Source organism: Mustela nivalis (assembly GCF_964662115.1).
Source record: "Mustela nivalis genome assembly, chromosome: 9".
In the NCBI taxonomy this organism is placed as follows: Eukaryota; Metazoa; Chordata; class Mammalia; order Carnivora; family Mustelidae; genus Mustela; species Mustela nivalis.
The window spans coordinates 84,860,388-84,877,844 of record NC_139028.1 but is presented as its reverse complement, the minus strand read 5'-3'; the positions used below and the strand labels follow the sequence as shown (position 1 = coordinate 84,877,844).

Genomic DNA, 17,457 nt, shown 5'->3' with positions numbered 1-17,457 from the left:
AAAGTTCACATCTCGACTTTAACAGCTATATAAGTAGGGACACAATATTACTGACATCCATAATACGTTGTAAGAATTCATTGTGATAATCTAGGTAAAGGGCTCAAAATAGTATCTGGTTAATGGTAAGTTTCTATAGATAAAATCGTTGCATAATTATATCACTTTATGTATATATGTTATACTATTTTATGTATATATTTTATTATTTTGTACATTTTACTTTTTCCCATTTTCCTGAACTTTATTAAAGAGAAATCAATGGTGAGATCTCTAGAAACAAAGTCAATTTTCTAGGATCCTTCCTTCGAAATGTAATATTTGATTTCCAAACACATGCCAGAGCATACATGGTTCCCAATCGTACTAAGTAGGTGAGAAGCTGAAATTGTAAAATGTTCGTCTTCCAACTTTCCACAGCCTGTGGTCTGTCTTTGGGTAAATAGTAATTGCCTGAGCAGCTACTATGTCTTCATGAATTTTTGTCTATAGCTCTCTGAGCTCTTCCATATGCAGCAAACACAGAATTTGAGCAGCTTCATTAAGAGCTGCATCTCCTGTGTCAAAATCAAGAACATGTTTGTCTAAAACAACTAGCAAGAGTGTCTGGGTGAATCAGTGGGTTAAACTTCTGTCTTCGACTCAGGTCATGGTCTCAGGTTCCCGGGATTGAGTCACGCATCTGGCTCTCTGCTCAGCAGGGAGCCTGCTTCTCCCACATCACCCCCTTACCCCCACCCCCACCTCGCCTCTCTGCCTACTTGTGATCTCTGTCAAATAAATAAATAAATAAATAAATAAATAAATAAATAAATAAACTTAAAAAGATAAATAAATAAAGCAGCCAGCATGCCCTCTTTTATTTGATTTGCTTTCGTAACTGCCTCCTTGGTCAGGAGCTTCTGTACTAAAATGTGAGTTGCCGTAAGCATTATTGGATAATCGTGATACTGAATCTGAAGAAGGTTGGCCAAAGCCATTACAACAGCCTTAAAATAGAGATTATTTACATTGGAATTGATCGATGGCTCTGCACTTTTAGCTGCAGTGTCAGCATTTATTGTATTATCAGGTACCAAGTCCTTGTATTTTTCATTATTTCCATATTCAAGCCTAATGGCTAAACCAAGAAGCCAGTCAATTGCTTCTTGTCGATCTTGAATCTTGAAAAGACAGTTCACATCTCTGAGATACTTTTCAAAGAATTTGGGCCAGTCCCTGCTGTGGATGTTTCTTAAACTACCTGTGTCTTCAATCTTTTAGTGTCAGATTTTCTGGTCTTCAGGCCAAACAATAAAGTTTCTATATTCTGTTTCATCTTTGCAGTGCAGGTAATTGAAGGTCATCAGCCTATGTTGGAACATGGTCCCCACTCTGGCTGGGTGAAGAGAGGCTAGGAGGAGTAGGCAGCGCAGACACCTGCGAAATGGCAAGAGCTGTTTTGTAACATTTTAAATATGATTTTTCCAAAATGGTACCTTTAGTCCCATTAGCCTTCATAAAATTTTACCTTTACTGACTATATACAGTAATAAGTATACTTTCCCCCCCCAAATATTTATTTATTTATTTTTTAGAAGCAGCACAAGCAGAAGGGGCAGAGGAAGAGAGAGGGAGAGTGTGAAGCGGGGAGAGGCTGAGGAAGAGGGAGAGGGTGAGAGAATCTTAAGCAGACTCCTGGCTGAGCAGAGCCCAACATGGTGCTCCATCTCAGGACACTGAGATCATGACCTGAGCCAAAACCAAGAGTTGGATGCTTAACCAAATGTGCCATGTAGGAGATATTGTTAACTCAGGGTTGTTTTAACACACATTTCTTTGATAATTATATTAACAGTGAGCATATTCTTAGTGTGTTTACTATTTGTTTTTATTAATTTTTAATTGACCTTTGTATATTAATTATACTTTAAAAAATTTAGTACTAAATATAAAAATGTATATTTAATAACTAAATGGCTATGAGTTTTAAAAAAAATTGAATTAGGCATTTTTAATTATAACACTAGTGCATCTATTAAGATGAGTTGGCACATCATTACAAGATGGCTCCAGATTTGACAGATGACTGGGAAACAAAGAAGAAAACTCTCCAGAGTCGTTTAGGGTTGTCATGATTCTCTTAATCCAGAGCTGCCTTATTGACTATGCTCAAAATGACTAACATGGGGGAAAAAGGCAAAAGTATGGAAAACTAGCATTTGAAAGAAAAAAAAATAAGTTGCAATTCTATAAAAATTGCATTAAAAAAAAACAGATAAGCTATCACTCTCTTGAAATATATAGAACAGTTAACATAGATGTTGACCTTAAAGCTTAATCAGTTGTGCTATTTATAGAGAAATATATATCAAGGGACCAGGTAAATGAGAGTGAGTTCATGGAAAGAAATAAAGGAATTCTGGCATAAGAAAAATGAGGATAAATCTTGAATTATTAATTCTTTTGAATTTCCCAGTTGTTTTTTAAGGTAGATGATTGCCATAGTCATTAGATATATATATATATATATATATAGATAGATAGATAGATAGAATTGATAAATAGTAAGTATACTTGAGCCAGGGGTCTCCATACCCATTTGACTACCCTATGGTATAATTTAATTTGGTCACAATTAAGATGGCTTTCTGTTGAAATGCTTAAGTGGTAAAGGAATGTTTGGAAGGAGTGTAAATCCATTCACTCCTATCTGGCTAATACACCACACAATATAGTCTACATTTAGACTTCTCATTGAAGCTAAACTGACACACTTTCCTATGGAAATATGGTATAGGGTCTGCCCATACTATTTATATTGTTTATCTAAAGCAGATAATAACTTTGTTTTTAACCTTGGTTTAATCAAATGAGAACTCTTTTTCCACTGATATATAGCAGGTAAGGGCATTTAGGACTATGAGTAAATGAGTTTGTAGGTAAAGGAATGCTTTTTGATATTCTGTAGACAGTTTCTGAGGCAAGGGAGAGAATGGTGGGATGAACAGTCCATTATCTTACCACACATAGTCTTTTACTACACCGTCATTAGACATACCCAAGTCCAAATCACAACTCCATTATTCTTGATTATATATTTCCTCAATTTTTCTGGATCTCATGTTTAATTCCCTACATAATAAAATATAATAAAACACAACTTGGTATTGTTGAAAGGATTAAAATTAGTTCCTGAGTGGAAATCTTCCAATAAAATGGTTCAAAGAGGAAAAGAAACCCTAAAATGCAGTGTCTCCTTTCTCTTCATGTATGTTCTAAAATATGTAGATGGTGGTAGTGAGTTAGGACTCCTGTGTATTCCAAGGACAATTGCTGTCTGTGACTGAAGAGTCTGAAAACATGTAAAATATTTTCCTTAGTGTAAAACTTACCAGTTGGGTGTTTTTTGACACCAACAACCTATTCTTCAATGCTCCAATTCTCTTATTCTCTGACACTGGGTGTCCAACAATTTAGTTTGTTCACTACTGACACTTAAGTAGAGTTAGAGTCAGACCCCATAAGTTAAAAGGCCACCCACACTTCTTCCCTACTGACTACAAGTTGAAGTTGTACAAGTTGGAGTACCCAGGCCATCCACACTTCTTCCCTGCTGACCCTTTCCCTGGGTTCCACAGTTTCCTAGAAGGACTCACAGAACACAATGAAACACACTTACTGGTTTATTATGAAGGGTCCAAATTAGGGACAGTCATTTGGAAGAGAGGCATAGGACAAGGTATGCGGGGGAAGCAGGGAGCCTCCTGCCCTCTCATGGTGTGCCACTCTCCCAGCATCTCGATATGTTCACTACTCAGAATCTCTCTGAACCCTGTTATTACTGTTTCTTTTAAAGGAGGTTTCATTTTATAGGCATGATTGATTGAGTCATTGGTGACTGGTGATTAGTGCAACCTCCATTCCCTAGCTTGTCTCCTCTCTCTGGAGGTCAGGGGATAGGGCTGAAACTTTCAACTCTTTAATCATACCTTCATCTTTCTTGAGAGCAGCCCCCATCCTGAAGCTGTCTAAGGGTCCCGCCCATCTGAGGTCGGCCTCATTAGAAGAGTTTCCTATCATCCAATCACTCAGAAAATTCCAAGAGTTTTAGGAGTTCTATGACAGGAGCCAGGGATAAAGACCAAATAGCTTTCTATGATACCACACACAGTAGATTAGGACAGGAAGGGAACATGCAGATCTGCCATGTCACTATACAGATGAAAGGGCGGTAAGTCAGAAAACGGGAAGGGACTTGTTAAAAGAGCAAAGCCTGAGTTCCAGTTCTCCTGATGCCAAGATGTGTAGGAATATATTCTCTTAAGAACCTCTTTTTTTGTGTTTGTGTAGCTGCTAATATTCCTGTTATCCCTAATCCACTTGTTAATGTACTAGATATTTTATTTTCCTTCATCACTTACCTTCAATTTACCTTGATTATGGAAATACATTTATATTTTGCCAGCTTGTTAATTCCCTTAAATAATTGGTGGATAATTAACTCCAGTAATATCCTAGTTAGCTAGAATTTAACTATAGCTGAACATACTCTAAAAATAAAAATCAAACCTGAAAGGTTATTTTCTTATTAGGTAGCATTAAATAAAAATTGATTCTTCCTTTCTTCTGCTAAATTTAATAAAAAATCTTCATTTTACGTTGACATTTTTGTCTTTCCGTTTTCATGTTTTAAAAGGTTAGAAATAATATTTCCCTTCTCAATATTTGCCAATCTATAAAAGCTATTTACTGCTTACAATCCAGTAAACAGAACCAAAACATTCATAAATTTCTATCCAGCATTTATTAAATCTCTAGTTTTGAATGATGCTGCAAGGTTTAACAAAATTTAACAATAAAAAGACAGAGCACAGTCTCTATGGGTTAACATGATATTAAATATATTTTTTAAGGTCACCATAGTTCAGTTTACTAGGAAATGATTTGAAACCAGAAATCAGTAGTTGATGCATTTAACTTTGAAGTAAACATTTTTTTGAGTGGGATTTAATCAGATGATAGCTCACAGTCAATATCAGGAAAGACAGTGGAAAGAAACATGAGGTTATGATGTTGAGACTCTTGTGAATAAATTTAGTGTTTTAGTTCTTTTTTTCCTTTTAGGTGATGATCTATGCTTATTTAAGACTATAAATAAGCTCTTAAAATTATAACCAACTATGATAAAGACCCAAATTAAATATATTTTGGCCTATTCACAAAGTATCTTTCAATATTTTCACAATACCAAGAAAATTGAAAATTGTATGCTAAAGTTTATGCTTGTATGTGTTATATATGCATACAGTTATGTGTTCATTGACATGTAGAAAGTGGGACAGATACATAAATTTCTTATATTTAGGCCTTAACTATTTAAAAGACGTGATTTGACATGTTTCTTACTTTATTTTGTTTTATCTTATTTATTCTATTTTTTTCACAAAAGATTTATAGATGTGAAGGTGCTACAACTGCTCTGAACAATACAGTGTTGTAGGTTGCTAGGAGTTTGTAGTTTACATAGTCAGAGTTAAAAAATGGGAGTTGAGTAGGGAGGTTATACCATACATTAATTAAATCAGGATTTATATATTTTAGTGATGATTCCCTGTTAGAAATATTTTATTATCAGTAAATCTATAGTGAATAATCAAGTACCCAGAAATTCTGGAACTTTGTGACCCATAGAAGAACTTGAAAATTTTATATAATTGTGGGATGACTGAAATAATTATGGTGCATTTCCTTCACAATATTTTAAATTCCCTACAGTATAGTTACTTCATAGGTCTATTATGTAATGTGTATTCTAGAGATTACCTTTAGTAAGTATGTGTAGTCATCATATGAGTGGATGCTGGAGATTATATTCCAGGGAAGTATTTCAAGTATCATAAAAATTATGTATCTTTCTTGGAAAACTATAAAAAAGACCAGGCCTTTGTAAATGTGAATTAAATATGCCCTTTTCTCTTTGCTTCTCACCACTTTAAAAGTGCCTTTTTTTATCTTATCAGCTCAGTACATTAAGGATTCAAAGTACTTATATCAGCAAGATTCTTTCTTTTTAAGACTTCATATACCAATATGACCTACAGAATATTTCAGTTTTAATCAAGGAGGAATTTTATTTTTAGATTTATAATTTATATCTGTTATGTCCAAAGAAAGGCATGTGTAAAGCAAAGTATCATTAAAGTCAGTATATCTGGGTAATAAAAACACGTTTAATAGATATTAAGATATGTATTGTAACTATAGACAGGTCAAGTTAAGAAAGATTTTTAAGACACGTTGTACTCTATCCTGTAGGCAACAGAAACAAATGGTGATTGATTGATTGATTGATTGATTGATTTTTGGTGAGAAATAATATTCTTGTGGACTAAATGACTGTCAAAATAGTGTATTGGTTGGCATTCTAACAAAGTGGTATATAACTTTCTAAACAGTTGTTATTGTTTAACTCTGTTTCATTGTATCATTTTACTCTGTTAATTAAAATTATTCCAGGCAGAGCCTATAGTTTTATTTTTACTTTATTGTATTAAAAATCCAAAACTCTAATCTCATAGCAAATTTAAATGTTATCTCATCCTAAAATTTTTCTGGAACCACAAAGACCTCAAATAGTCAAAGTAATGTTGAAAAACAGAACCAAAACTGGAAGCACCACAATTCCAGACTTCAAATCTATAATCATCAAGACAGTATGGTACTGGCACAAAAGCAGACTCATAAATCAGTGGAACAGGATAGAGAGCCCAGAATGGACCCTCACCTCTATGATCAACTAATCATCTACAAAGCAGGAAAGAATGTCCAATGGAAAAAAGACTGTCTCTTCAACAAATGGTGTTGGGAAAATTGGACAGACACGTGCAGAAGAATGAAACTGAACCATTTCCTTACATTATACACAAAAATAAACTTAAGAGGGATGAGAGACCTAAATGTGAGACAGGTATCCATCAAAATCTGAGAGGAGAACACAGACTACAACCTCTTTGACATCAGCTGCAGTAACTTCTTGCTAGATACCTCTCCTAGGACAAGGGAAACAAAAACAAAAATGAACTATTGGTACTTCAAGATAAGTACTATCTTGATAGTACTTTGCTAAAAAGCAAAAACTTAAGGAAATAGTCAACAGCAAAGGAAACAGGCAATAAAACTAAAAGGCAGCCCATGGAATGGGAGGATATATTTGCAAATGTCCTATCAGGTAAAGGACTAGTATCCAGAATTTATGAAGAATTTAATAAACTCAATATCCCAAAAATCAAAAATTCCAGTCAAGAAATGGGCAGAAGGCATTTGCAAACATTTCTCCAAAGAAGACATACAAATGGATAATAGACACATAAAAAAGTGCTCCACATCACTCAGCATCAGGGAAATACAAATCAAAACCACAATGAGATACCACTCACACCAGTGAGAATGGCTAAAATTAACAAGTCAGGAAACAATAGATGTTGATGAGGATGTGGAGAAAGGGGAAACTTCTTACACTGTTGGTGGGAATGCAAGCTGTTATAGCCACTCTGGAAAAAAGAATGGAGGTTCCTCAAAAAGTTAAAAATAGGGTGCCTGGGTGGCTCAGTGGGTTAAGCCTCTGCCTTCGGTTCAGGTCATGATCCCAGGGTCCTGGGATCAAGGCCCACATAAGGCTCTCTGCTCAGCAGGAAGCCCACATCCTCTTCTCTCTCTGCCTGCCTCTCTGCCTACTTGTGATCTCTCTCTCTGTGTCAAATAAATAAATAAATAAATCTTTCTTAAAAAAAAAAAAAGTTAAAAATGGAGCCTCCCTATGACCCAGCAACTGTATCTCTCATTATTTATTCAAAGGATACAAACAGTGAATTGAAGGGACATATAAATCCCAATGTTTATAGCAGCAATGTCCTTAATAGCCAAAATAAAGAAAGAGCCCACATGTCATTCAACAGATGACTGGATAAAGAAGATATGGTGTGTATATACAATGGAACATTACTCAGCCATCAAAAGGAATGAAATATTGCCATTTGTGATATGAATGGACCTAGAGAGTATTATGCTAAGTGAAATAAGACAGTCAGAGAAAGATAAATACCATATGATTTCACTCATTTTTGGAATTTAAGAAACAAAACAGATGAACCTAGGGGAAAGGAAGGAAAAATAAAACAAAAATGGAGAGGGTGGCAAATCATAAGAGACTCTTAACTGTAGGGAATAGAGTTGCTGGAGGGGAGGTGGGGTGGTGTAATTGGGTGATGGGCATTAAGAAGAGTGCTTGAAGTAATGAGTACTGGGTATTATATGCAACTGATGAATCACTCAATTCTATCTTTGAAACTAAAATACAGCATACGTTAATTAAATTGAGTTTTAAAATTTTTAAAAAACTAAGATGTTATACTTCTAACTCTTCTCTGTTGCTCTCAGTTTGGGGGATTTTATTTTTTCTTTCTTTTTCTAAGGAAACTCTGCAACGGAAAGTCATGGCCCCCAGGTCAAGAGTCATATGCTCTTCCGACTGAAATGCCTCAGGCTTTGGGGATTTTAAAGAGTGAGAGCTCTTTCATTCTTCTTTTCATCCTATCACCCTGTGTTGTAGGTGTGTGTAGACCCTGAATCTGAAGCAATGTCTCCCCTCTTCTAAAAGGACAAGATTTTCTTTGTTTAGGGAAGAAAGATTAGGGAAAGTAGAAGACATTTTATGCAACTTATCACCGTGGATAGTGGGTCTGCAGAAGAGTTGGTCTGGTCCTTCTCAGATCTGTTCTAATGTGATGGTCTCAGCATGGGTGATGAGTTTGCTTTTCCTCTTGAAAGTACCATTTGGGCTGCCCTGGTTCCTGACATCATTTACGATCCATTCCAAAAATAGTTGCTGCATCTACTGCTAGTCTTACCAAAACTGCACCCTTCTTACCAATTCCAAGTGAGGTGTTGATGTTATAATCTACTTTCCTTTAATCTTAATGTTTTATGCTTCCTCATATGGAACCATGAAAATAGATCCCTAATCCCTGTGAATGATTCAAGTACCCCCTTGTGTCACTTTGTGTAGTTGAGAGGACAACCAGAAATAAAAATCTCTTTACCATGAACCTTAATCTGGGCACATGTCTAACACACTTTCAACTTTTGTGTTCTTTTCTCTCCTGTTTTCTTAAAAATACCTATAAAGCATAAGCACTGGAGTTTAGCTGACCATAGAATGATAGTTTGTTTTTTAGTAAACCCAGAGGAAAATGTATAGTGCCTAATGTTGACAGGTCTTTTTAAATGTGGGGGTTCTTTAATTTTTTTTTTTTAAAGATTTTGTTTACTTGACAGAGATCACAAGTAGGCAGAGAAGCAGGCAGAGAGAGAGGGGGAAGCAGGCTCCCTGCTGAGCAGAGAACCTAATGTGGGGCTCGAACCCAGAGCCCTGAGATCATGACCTGAGCTGAAGGTAGAGGCTTAACCCACTGAGCCACCCAGGCACCCCAGGGTTCTTTAATTTTTTTTAAAAGATTTATGTATTTATTTGTGAGAGAGTATGTGCACACCTGTGTGTGCAAGTGAGGGATAGAGCAGAGGGAGAGAACCTCAAGCAGACTCTCTGCTGAGCACAGAGCCCAGTGTGGGGCTCTGTCCCATGACCCATGAGATCATGACCTGAGCCAGAATCCCCAGTTAGACACTTACCGACTGAACCACCCAGGCACCCTTGAACTCTGTTTTCAGTTGTTTGTGTTGGTTGTCAATTCTGGAGTAACAAAAATTCTCTCTCATTGTCTTAATATACTAGCTACAGAAACCAAGCTTTGGGGAGAAAAAAACAGACAAATCTCTGCCAAAATGACTTTATGAAAAAGATACTGGGACCTCATAGAATCAAGATAAAGGCTGGAAAAATGATCAAAGCAAAATCAGCTCCAGAAAGCTAGGAAACAGAAATTACAGAAGTGGTTTCCTTGAAAGAAACTGTCTGGCTATGGTGGTGTAGCTAAATATAATGAATTCCAAATCTTTTTTTTTTTTTTTTTCATCTTTACATGCTTCTGTTTCAAGATTTAATTCCATGAAGGAAATATATAATAAAGCAGGCTTAAATCAGGAGTTCATCCCCTTTTTTGGTAGTGAGATAAAGAAATTTGTTCTTTTTTTTTTTTTTTAAAGATTTTATTTATTTATTTGTGAGAGAGAGAGTGAGAGCGAGCACAGACAGACAGAGTGGAAGGCAGAGTCAGAGGGAGAAGCAGGCTCCCTGCGGAGCAAGGAGCCCGATGTGGGACTCGATCCCAGAACGCTGGGATCATGACCTGAGCCGAAGGCAGCTGCGTAACCAACTGAGCCACCCAGGCGTCCCAAGAAATTTGTTCTTTACCTATGCAGTGAGTAGCAGAGTCTTGCTTCCTACCTCTCCTTCATTGCTTTCCATAAAGCAACACAACGTGGGGACCGTAATTTCTCCAAAGAAAGATGGCAGTGAATGTTTGTGGGTAAAAAAGAAGAAAAAAATAGTTTGATACTAAATAACTAGGATAGATAAACTGTCCATTTTTATATCATCTTTCTAATTTTGTATGTCACTAAAAGGCACAATAAGACAACAACTGGAGGCCACGAATGCCATCCGCAGCAGACCTAAATGTCCTCTAGCTGGTATGCTTTCATTTGTCTGTAGTGCTCTCGGACTCTTCCAGTTGCTGGATATCCTTCATAGGGAAATCATACACCTGATTAAAAGGCAGGGCCTGTGTTATTAGCATTTCAACAAGCCAATATAAAGGAATTAAAACCATCCATTAGAAGGTGGAAATGCTGTTTGAATCATCAAAATGGGCATTCAAGTAAAAAGTTAATCTATTTTAATAATGTAGGTCAAGTTTTCTAATACAGAACTGGGTTTTTGTTGTTGTTTTTGGCAAAGATAAAAATTATAAAGCTAAATTAAAAAAATATATTGGCCTAAGGAACATGGGAAAATGTGGCCAAATACATTCTTACTCTATTAAATTTAAAAATAAGCATAAAATATTTTGATATCTGGGATCATGTGAAACATACTGGATGACTAATATATTTCTATTCTGTTTTAAAGTACATTTATTTCCACTGTTGCCACAGAGGTGTTTTTTTTTTCTTCTAATTTTTAAAATTTGTTTTACTGATTTTTTTTGCATACTCTGTCATTATTGTGGTAAAGATTTAAATAATCTGTCACTCCTACTAACTCATGTCTGACTTTCCAGTAGCCATTGCTTGGTATAAATTGTGATTATTCAATAGTAAGGAAGACATAAATGATCTCACAAATGAAATGTAAACTCAGGCTCTTTAAATATAAAAGACAACTTCTTGTCAATTCTGTCATTTTTAAGTAAATTCTCAGTAAGTTCAAAATCCAAACTCCTTAACGACATTCTTTTCTATTTATTTTAAGTGTTTTGCTGGCTCTCTTCTCCTTGCCAAAATGATCCTCCTTGCCAAAATGATCCTGTTAGCACAAGGTTATATACCTATAAGAGACAGAGGTATAGACCTTAATTCTGATTATTGTCCTCTAGGTCTTGACAGTCTCTTGGCAACGAGATTGCTGTGGCCTGATTGCATGCCCCTGTGTTAGAGTTTGCTAAGTTATGTTTCATCCCACCTATCTCTTGAAGCATTGCGCTGGCCTCAGTAGGGTGGAGATTACCTTTCTTGTCTTTAACCTCTGGTCCTTAGATGCTTGAATTCAGTGGCCCCCAGGAGCTCCTGAGTAGCTCAGTTGGTTAAGCATCTGCCTTCCGCTCAGATCATGATTCTGGGGTCCTGGGATGAGGTTCAGGATCCCTGCATTGGCTCTTCTCTCTGCCTCTCCTCTTGGCTTGTGCTCTCTCTCACTCACTTTTTCTCTTTCTCAAATAAATAAATTAAATCTTTGAATGCTGGGGCCCCTTCACATCCCACAGCCATACCCAGCTAAGTCCTTTCAGCACTTCCCTCTATCCTTTAACAAAGTCATCATAAGAGGGCTTTTTTGCAGGTCATGAAGAGATCATGTGTTCATCTTTTCATGGCTTGTTTATAGTTTTTAAATTTGAAAGCTCTGTCAGTGTTGAACATGGCAGGAAAGTATAGTATCTGAATGTTCTCTCATTCTTTCAACACATCAAGCAATTTATTAGGGTTCAAAAATCTGAATTCTTTTTTTTTTTTTTAAAGATTTTATTTATTTATTTGACAGACAGAGATCACAAGTAGGCAGAGAGTCAGGCAGAGAGAGAGGGGGAAGTGGGATCCCCGCTGAGCAGCGACCCCGATGTGGGGCCTGATCCTAGGACCCTGGGATCACAACCTGAGTTGAAGGCAGAGGCTTTAACCCACTGAGCCACACAGGCGCCCCTATCCTAATTCTTTTTTAACAGAGATTGAAGTAACAAAAATATTGGATCTATTCACACATTCAAAATTTTCCCTTCCTTCTCCTGGTAGCTTTCTATTTGTTCTACTTTCTTTCCCTAATTGGTGGAAACTTTCCTTATATCAATCTTCTGTCTTTTCTACACTATTCTTTATAGTAAAATTCTATCATTTAAATAGCTCTTGATACAGAGCCTTTGAAATTGAGGAAATACCTGACTCACTCAATAATACTATAATGTCAGGACTATTATATGTTTAGTTGGGTTTTTTCCTTTTTTCCATTTTGTAAGTTGATTCTTAAACTTTGTTTATTTATCCATGCAACATTGCATTAATAATTTGGAACCAAAGGCTATGAACTGTTTTGACTGAAAAGAGGATGATCTTACAGTATGAGAAATGAAAAGTGAAAAATACATTAATATATTTCCAAAAGCATTTTTTAAAAGATCTTATTTGTCAGAGAGAGAGAGAGAGAACAAGCAGGGGGAGCAGCAGGAAGCAGCAGGAACTTATATAGTCATATAAGTTTAAATCATAGAATATTTCTTTTCTTACCTATATACACAACAAATATATCTTACCAAAATTATTTTAATAACTCCATAACATTGCTGAATTCATTTTGTCTTGAAATTATTCTTCACAGACTGGCTAGAGCAAACATTAATATTTGTGTAAATTATATCATTTTGTTTCACTTAATCCTTCAATATTTTTCATTGCAATTATAATTAAGAATTAAATTTAAGGTATAAAAATCCTGACATGTACCAGATTTGATTTATATCTGTGTGTTAATCTAAATGGCCAATATATAATATTCCATCTTTTCTCCTCAGCTAAGGTTCAAAACAATTATGAGAGGGACAAAGTAAGTACAAAGTAAATTAAAACGTGACCTTTACTCCTGATAATGCCTAGGTTGCCATTTAAGCCATATGCTTAAAGCTGTTACCCAAATGAGCTTAGAAGTATTTTATTCCAAAATTAGACTTAACCACTTGGTAATATGCTCAGCTATACAATGGCAAGCCAAACTCATCGAAGATCCATTTGTGAAACATTTTTCATGGAGAAGTATAGCAAATTGTGTACTTGTTAAAAGTAATATTCAGAGTAAAAGGAAGAGGAAGGGGATTGAGTCCTGTCTGTTCCTTTGTTCTTCTGCAAGAAAGTAATCAATTCATTATACTATAATTAATATCCCACCTTTATTTTGTTTTTGTTTTTAGAGAGAGGTAGTGGGGGTTGGGAGCAGAGGGAGAGGGTGAGAGAGAATCTTAAGCCCAATGCAGGGCTCCATCTCACAACCCTAAGATCATGACCTGAGCCAAAATAAGAGCAGGACGCTTAACTCATTGAGCCACCCAGGTACCCCATGATTTGCCCTTTCATAAAAACATAAAGCTTGGAAATTTCTTTCAGTGTTTTCCAGAAGCATCCTGCATTACTCTCTACTTTCTATCACTGTTCCACTGACCTTTAAATTCCTGGAACACATCATTTTTTTCCCCGACTGTGATTCAACAGACAGTTCTCTCTGCTTTCTTCATCTTGTCATCTTTTCTTCATCTTTTATACCCCAGTGGGCCTTCCTTACCTACTGTCTTAACACACTGTATCTTTTTCTTTATGGCACTAAAAAAAGTTTTAAATTATGGTATTTCATAGCTATTTGAAATATGTGTATCTTCCAATACACTCTAGGTTTTATGGAGCCAAAGATAGTGGCATTAACTGCATATTTTACTGTAGAACCTATCATTCCTTAGCATAGAGTATCTAGACCAAGTGTTCAATAAATATTTGTTGAATAGAGCAAGAACTAAAATAATACTCCTGTATTCATTTGCATTTTTAAAATACCTGTAAAACTTCCAGATTGATATTGAACCATACACTCTGGAAATATTAACTGGTTTCTTATAAGTAAAAGTGTGTTCTAGATATGACTGTAATCTAAGTGAGGCTAACATCTTTCTAGGCCCTTCAGTCTTGGAACTCTACAGTTGGAATACATGATAATTTGAAAGCTAGCTAATTTAAGGTTCAACAACTCAATCAAAGCCTTTGTTTATTCACATTTACAAAACTCCAAGAGTCTTCCTAAGGTTTCTGTCTCTATTTATTATCTTCTTCAATATATCTTTTAACTCACTCTCAGATTATTTGTAATGGTATTATAACAACAACATTGACAGCACCAAAAGATGATAACAATGCTATAACCGTGTGTATGGCTTATATATTACTTTTTAAAGTGTTTTAAAATCCTTAATTTTATTTCATCCGCACCAGAATCATTCGAGGTAAATAATCTCACCTTGCTTAATATAGAGTAAAGCAAATAAGATTCAAGAAAGTTAAGTAAATGAACATAACACAACTAGTAAGTGATGCGTCAGGGTTTCAGATTCATATCTATTATATACAAATTAATTAATATTTCCACACTTAAAATATACAGATTGAATACCCACTCAGAAATGGAACTCTCATCCCAAACTGAGGAATCTTATTGGAAGCATTCAAGGACCACTCACTCTCACCCCACCATAACATACGCCACCATAACCACATAATATGGTCTCAATCTACTTTATCTACATCATCAGTGCTCACCTTTAAACTTTGTTAAGACCAGATTTATCCCTCATTTCTTAAACTATGCCTACAATCCCAACTGTTTTGTCTTTCATAAAATCTGTTTTGCATGGGAGGATGATGCAGGAGTCCGTCACACTACCTGTCTTTCCCTCTCTTATTTTCATGTGCTTGTACACATATGCACTTGCCAGTTTCTTATAAATAAAGAGCCACTTCTATATTTATTTGAATCATCCTCCTACTGGTCTCTCAGACTGTTACTTGCCTATATTTTTTTTCTTTATTTATGACGTGTAATAATTGTTAAAAAATCCAGATTTTGCCATCACGGATGTTATAAATTTGTTAAAGAGAAAAATGGGCATGTACAGAGAATCAAATAATGCGAGGAAGAACCAAAGAGTGGTAAAAATAATAAGAGATACAGAATTCTCAATGGAGAAAAACTGAAAGCTTTTCCGCTAAGGTCAGGAACACGGCAGGGATGTCCATTATCACCACTGCTATTCAACATAGTACTAGAGGTCCTAGCCTCAGCAATCAGACAACAAAAGGAAATTAAAGGCATCCAAATCGGCAAAGAAGAAGTCAAATTATCACTCTTCGCAGATGATATGATACTATATGTGGAAAACCCAAAAGACTCCACTCCAAAACTGCTAGAACTTATACAGGAATTCAGTAAAGTGTCAGGATATAAAATCAATGCACAGAAATCAGTTGCATTTCTCTACACCAACAGCAAGACAGAAGAAAGAGATATTAAGGAGTCAATCCCATTTACAATTGCATCCAAAACCATAAGATACCTAGGAATAAACCTAACCAAAGAGACACAGAATCTATACTCAGAAAACTATAAAGTACTCATGAAAGAAATTGAGGAAGACACAAAGAAATGGAAAAATGTTCCATGCTCCTGGATTGGAAGAATAAATATTGTGAAAATGTCTATGCTACCTAAAGCAATCTACACATTTAATGCAATTCCTATCAAAGTACCATCCATCTTTTTCAAATAAATGGAACAAATAATGCTAAAATTTATATGGAACCAGAAAAGACCTCGAATAGCCAAAGGGATATTGAAAAAGAAAGCCAACGTTGGTGGCATCACAATTCCGGACTTCAAGCTCTATTACAAAGCTGTCATCATCAAGACAGCATGGTACTGGCACAAAAACAGACACATAGATCAATGGAACAGAATAGAGAGCCCAGAAATAGACCCTCAAATCTATGGTCAACTCATCTTCGACAAAGCAGGAAAGAATGTCCAATGGAAAAAAGACAGCCTCTTCAATAAATGGTGCTGGGAAAATTGGACAGCCACATGCAGAAAAATGAAATTGGACCATTTCCTTACACCACACACAAAAATAGACTCAAAATGGATGAAGGACCTCAATGTGCGAAAGGAATCCATTAAAATCCTTGAGGAGAACACAGGCAGCAACCTCTTCGACCTCTGCCGCAGCAAGATCTTCCTAGGAACAACGCAAAAGGCAAGGGAAGCAAGGGAAAAAATGAACTATTGGGATTTCATCAAGATCAAAAGCTTTTGCACAGCAAAGGAAACAGTGAACAAAATCAAAAGACAACTGACAGAATGGGAGAAGATATTTGCAAACGACATATCAGATAAAGGACTAGTGTCCAGAATCTATAAAGAACTTAGCAAACTCAACACCCAAAGAACACATAATCCAATCAAGAAATGGGCAGAGGACATGAACAGACATTTCTGCAAAGAAGACATCCAGATGGCCAACAGACACATGAAAAAGTGCTCCATATCACTCGGCATCAGGGAAATACAAATCAAAACCACAATGAGATATCACCTCACACCAGTCAGAATGGCTAAAATCAACAAGTCAGGAAATGACAGATGCTGGCAAGGATGCGGAGAAAGGGGAACCCTCCTACACTGTTGGTGGGAATGCAAGCTGGTGCAGCCACTCTGGAAAACAGCAGGGAGGTTCCTCAGAATGTTGAAAATAGAACTGCCCTATGACCCAGCAATTGCACTATTGGGTATTTACCCTAAAGATACAAATGTAGTGATCCAAAGGGGCACGTGCACCCGAATGTTTATAGCAGCAATGTCCACAATAGCCAAACTATGGAAAGAACCTAGATGTCCATCAACAGATGAATGGATCAAGAAGATGTGGTATATATACACAATGGAATACTATGCAGCCATCAAAAGAAATGAAATCTTGCCATTTGCGACAACATGGATGGAACTAGAGCGTATCATGCTTAGCGAAATAAGTCAAGCAGAGAAAGACAACTATCATATGATCTCCCTGATATGAGGAAGTGGTGATGCAACATGGAGGCTTAAGTGGGTAGAAGAAGAATAAGTGAAACAAGATGTTATTGGGAGGGAGACAAACCATAAGTGACTCTTAATCTCACAAAACAAACTGAGGGTTGCTGGGGGGAGGGGGTTTAGGCGAGGGG

The 17,457-nt window shown here is 36.2% G+C and overlaps 1 long non-coding RNA gene and 1 pseudogene across 3 annotated transcripts in view; one reads left to right on the top strand and one right to left on the bottom strand.

Moving 5' to 3' along the window:
- The window catches only part of LOC309840595, a 147,921-nt gene that overhangs the window by 17,173 nt on the left and 113,291 nt on the right, over window positions 1-17,457 (top strand). The gene's annotated exons all lie outside the window — the stretch shown is intronic.
- Window positions 351-1,364, bottom strand: LOC309841268 (RNA transcription, translation and transport factor protein pseudogene; annotated as a pseudogene). Its single transcript has 2 exons — window positions 846-1,364; window positions 351-594 (listed from the first exon to the last, which is right to left on the bottom strand). The product of its transcript is annotated as an RNA transcription, translation and transport factor protein pseudogene (transcript).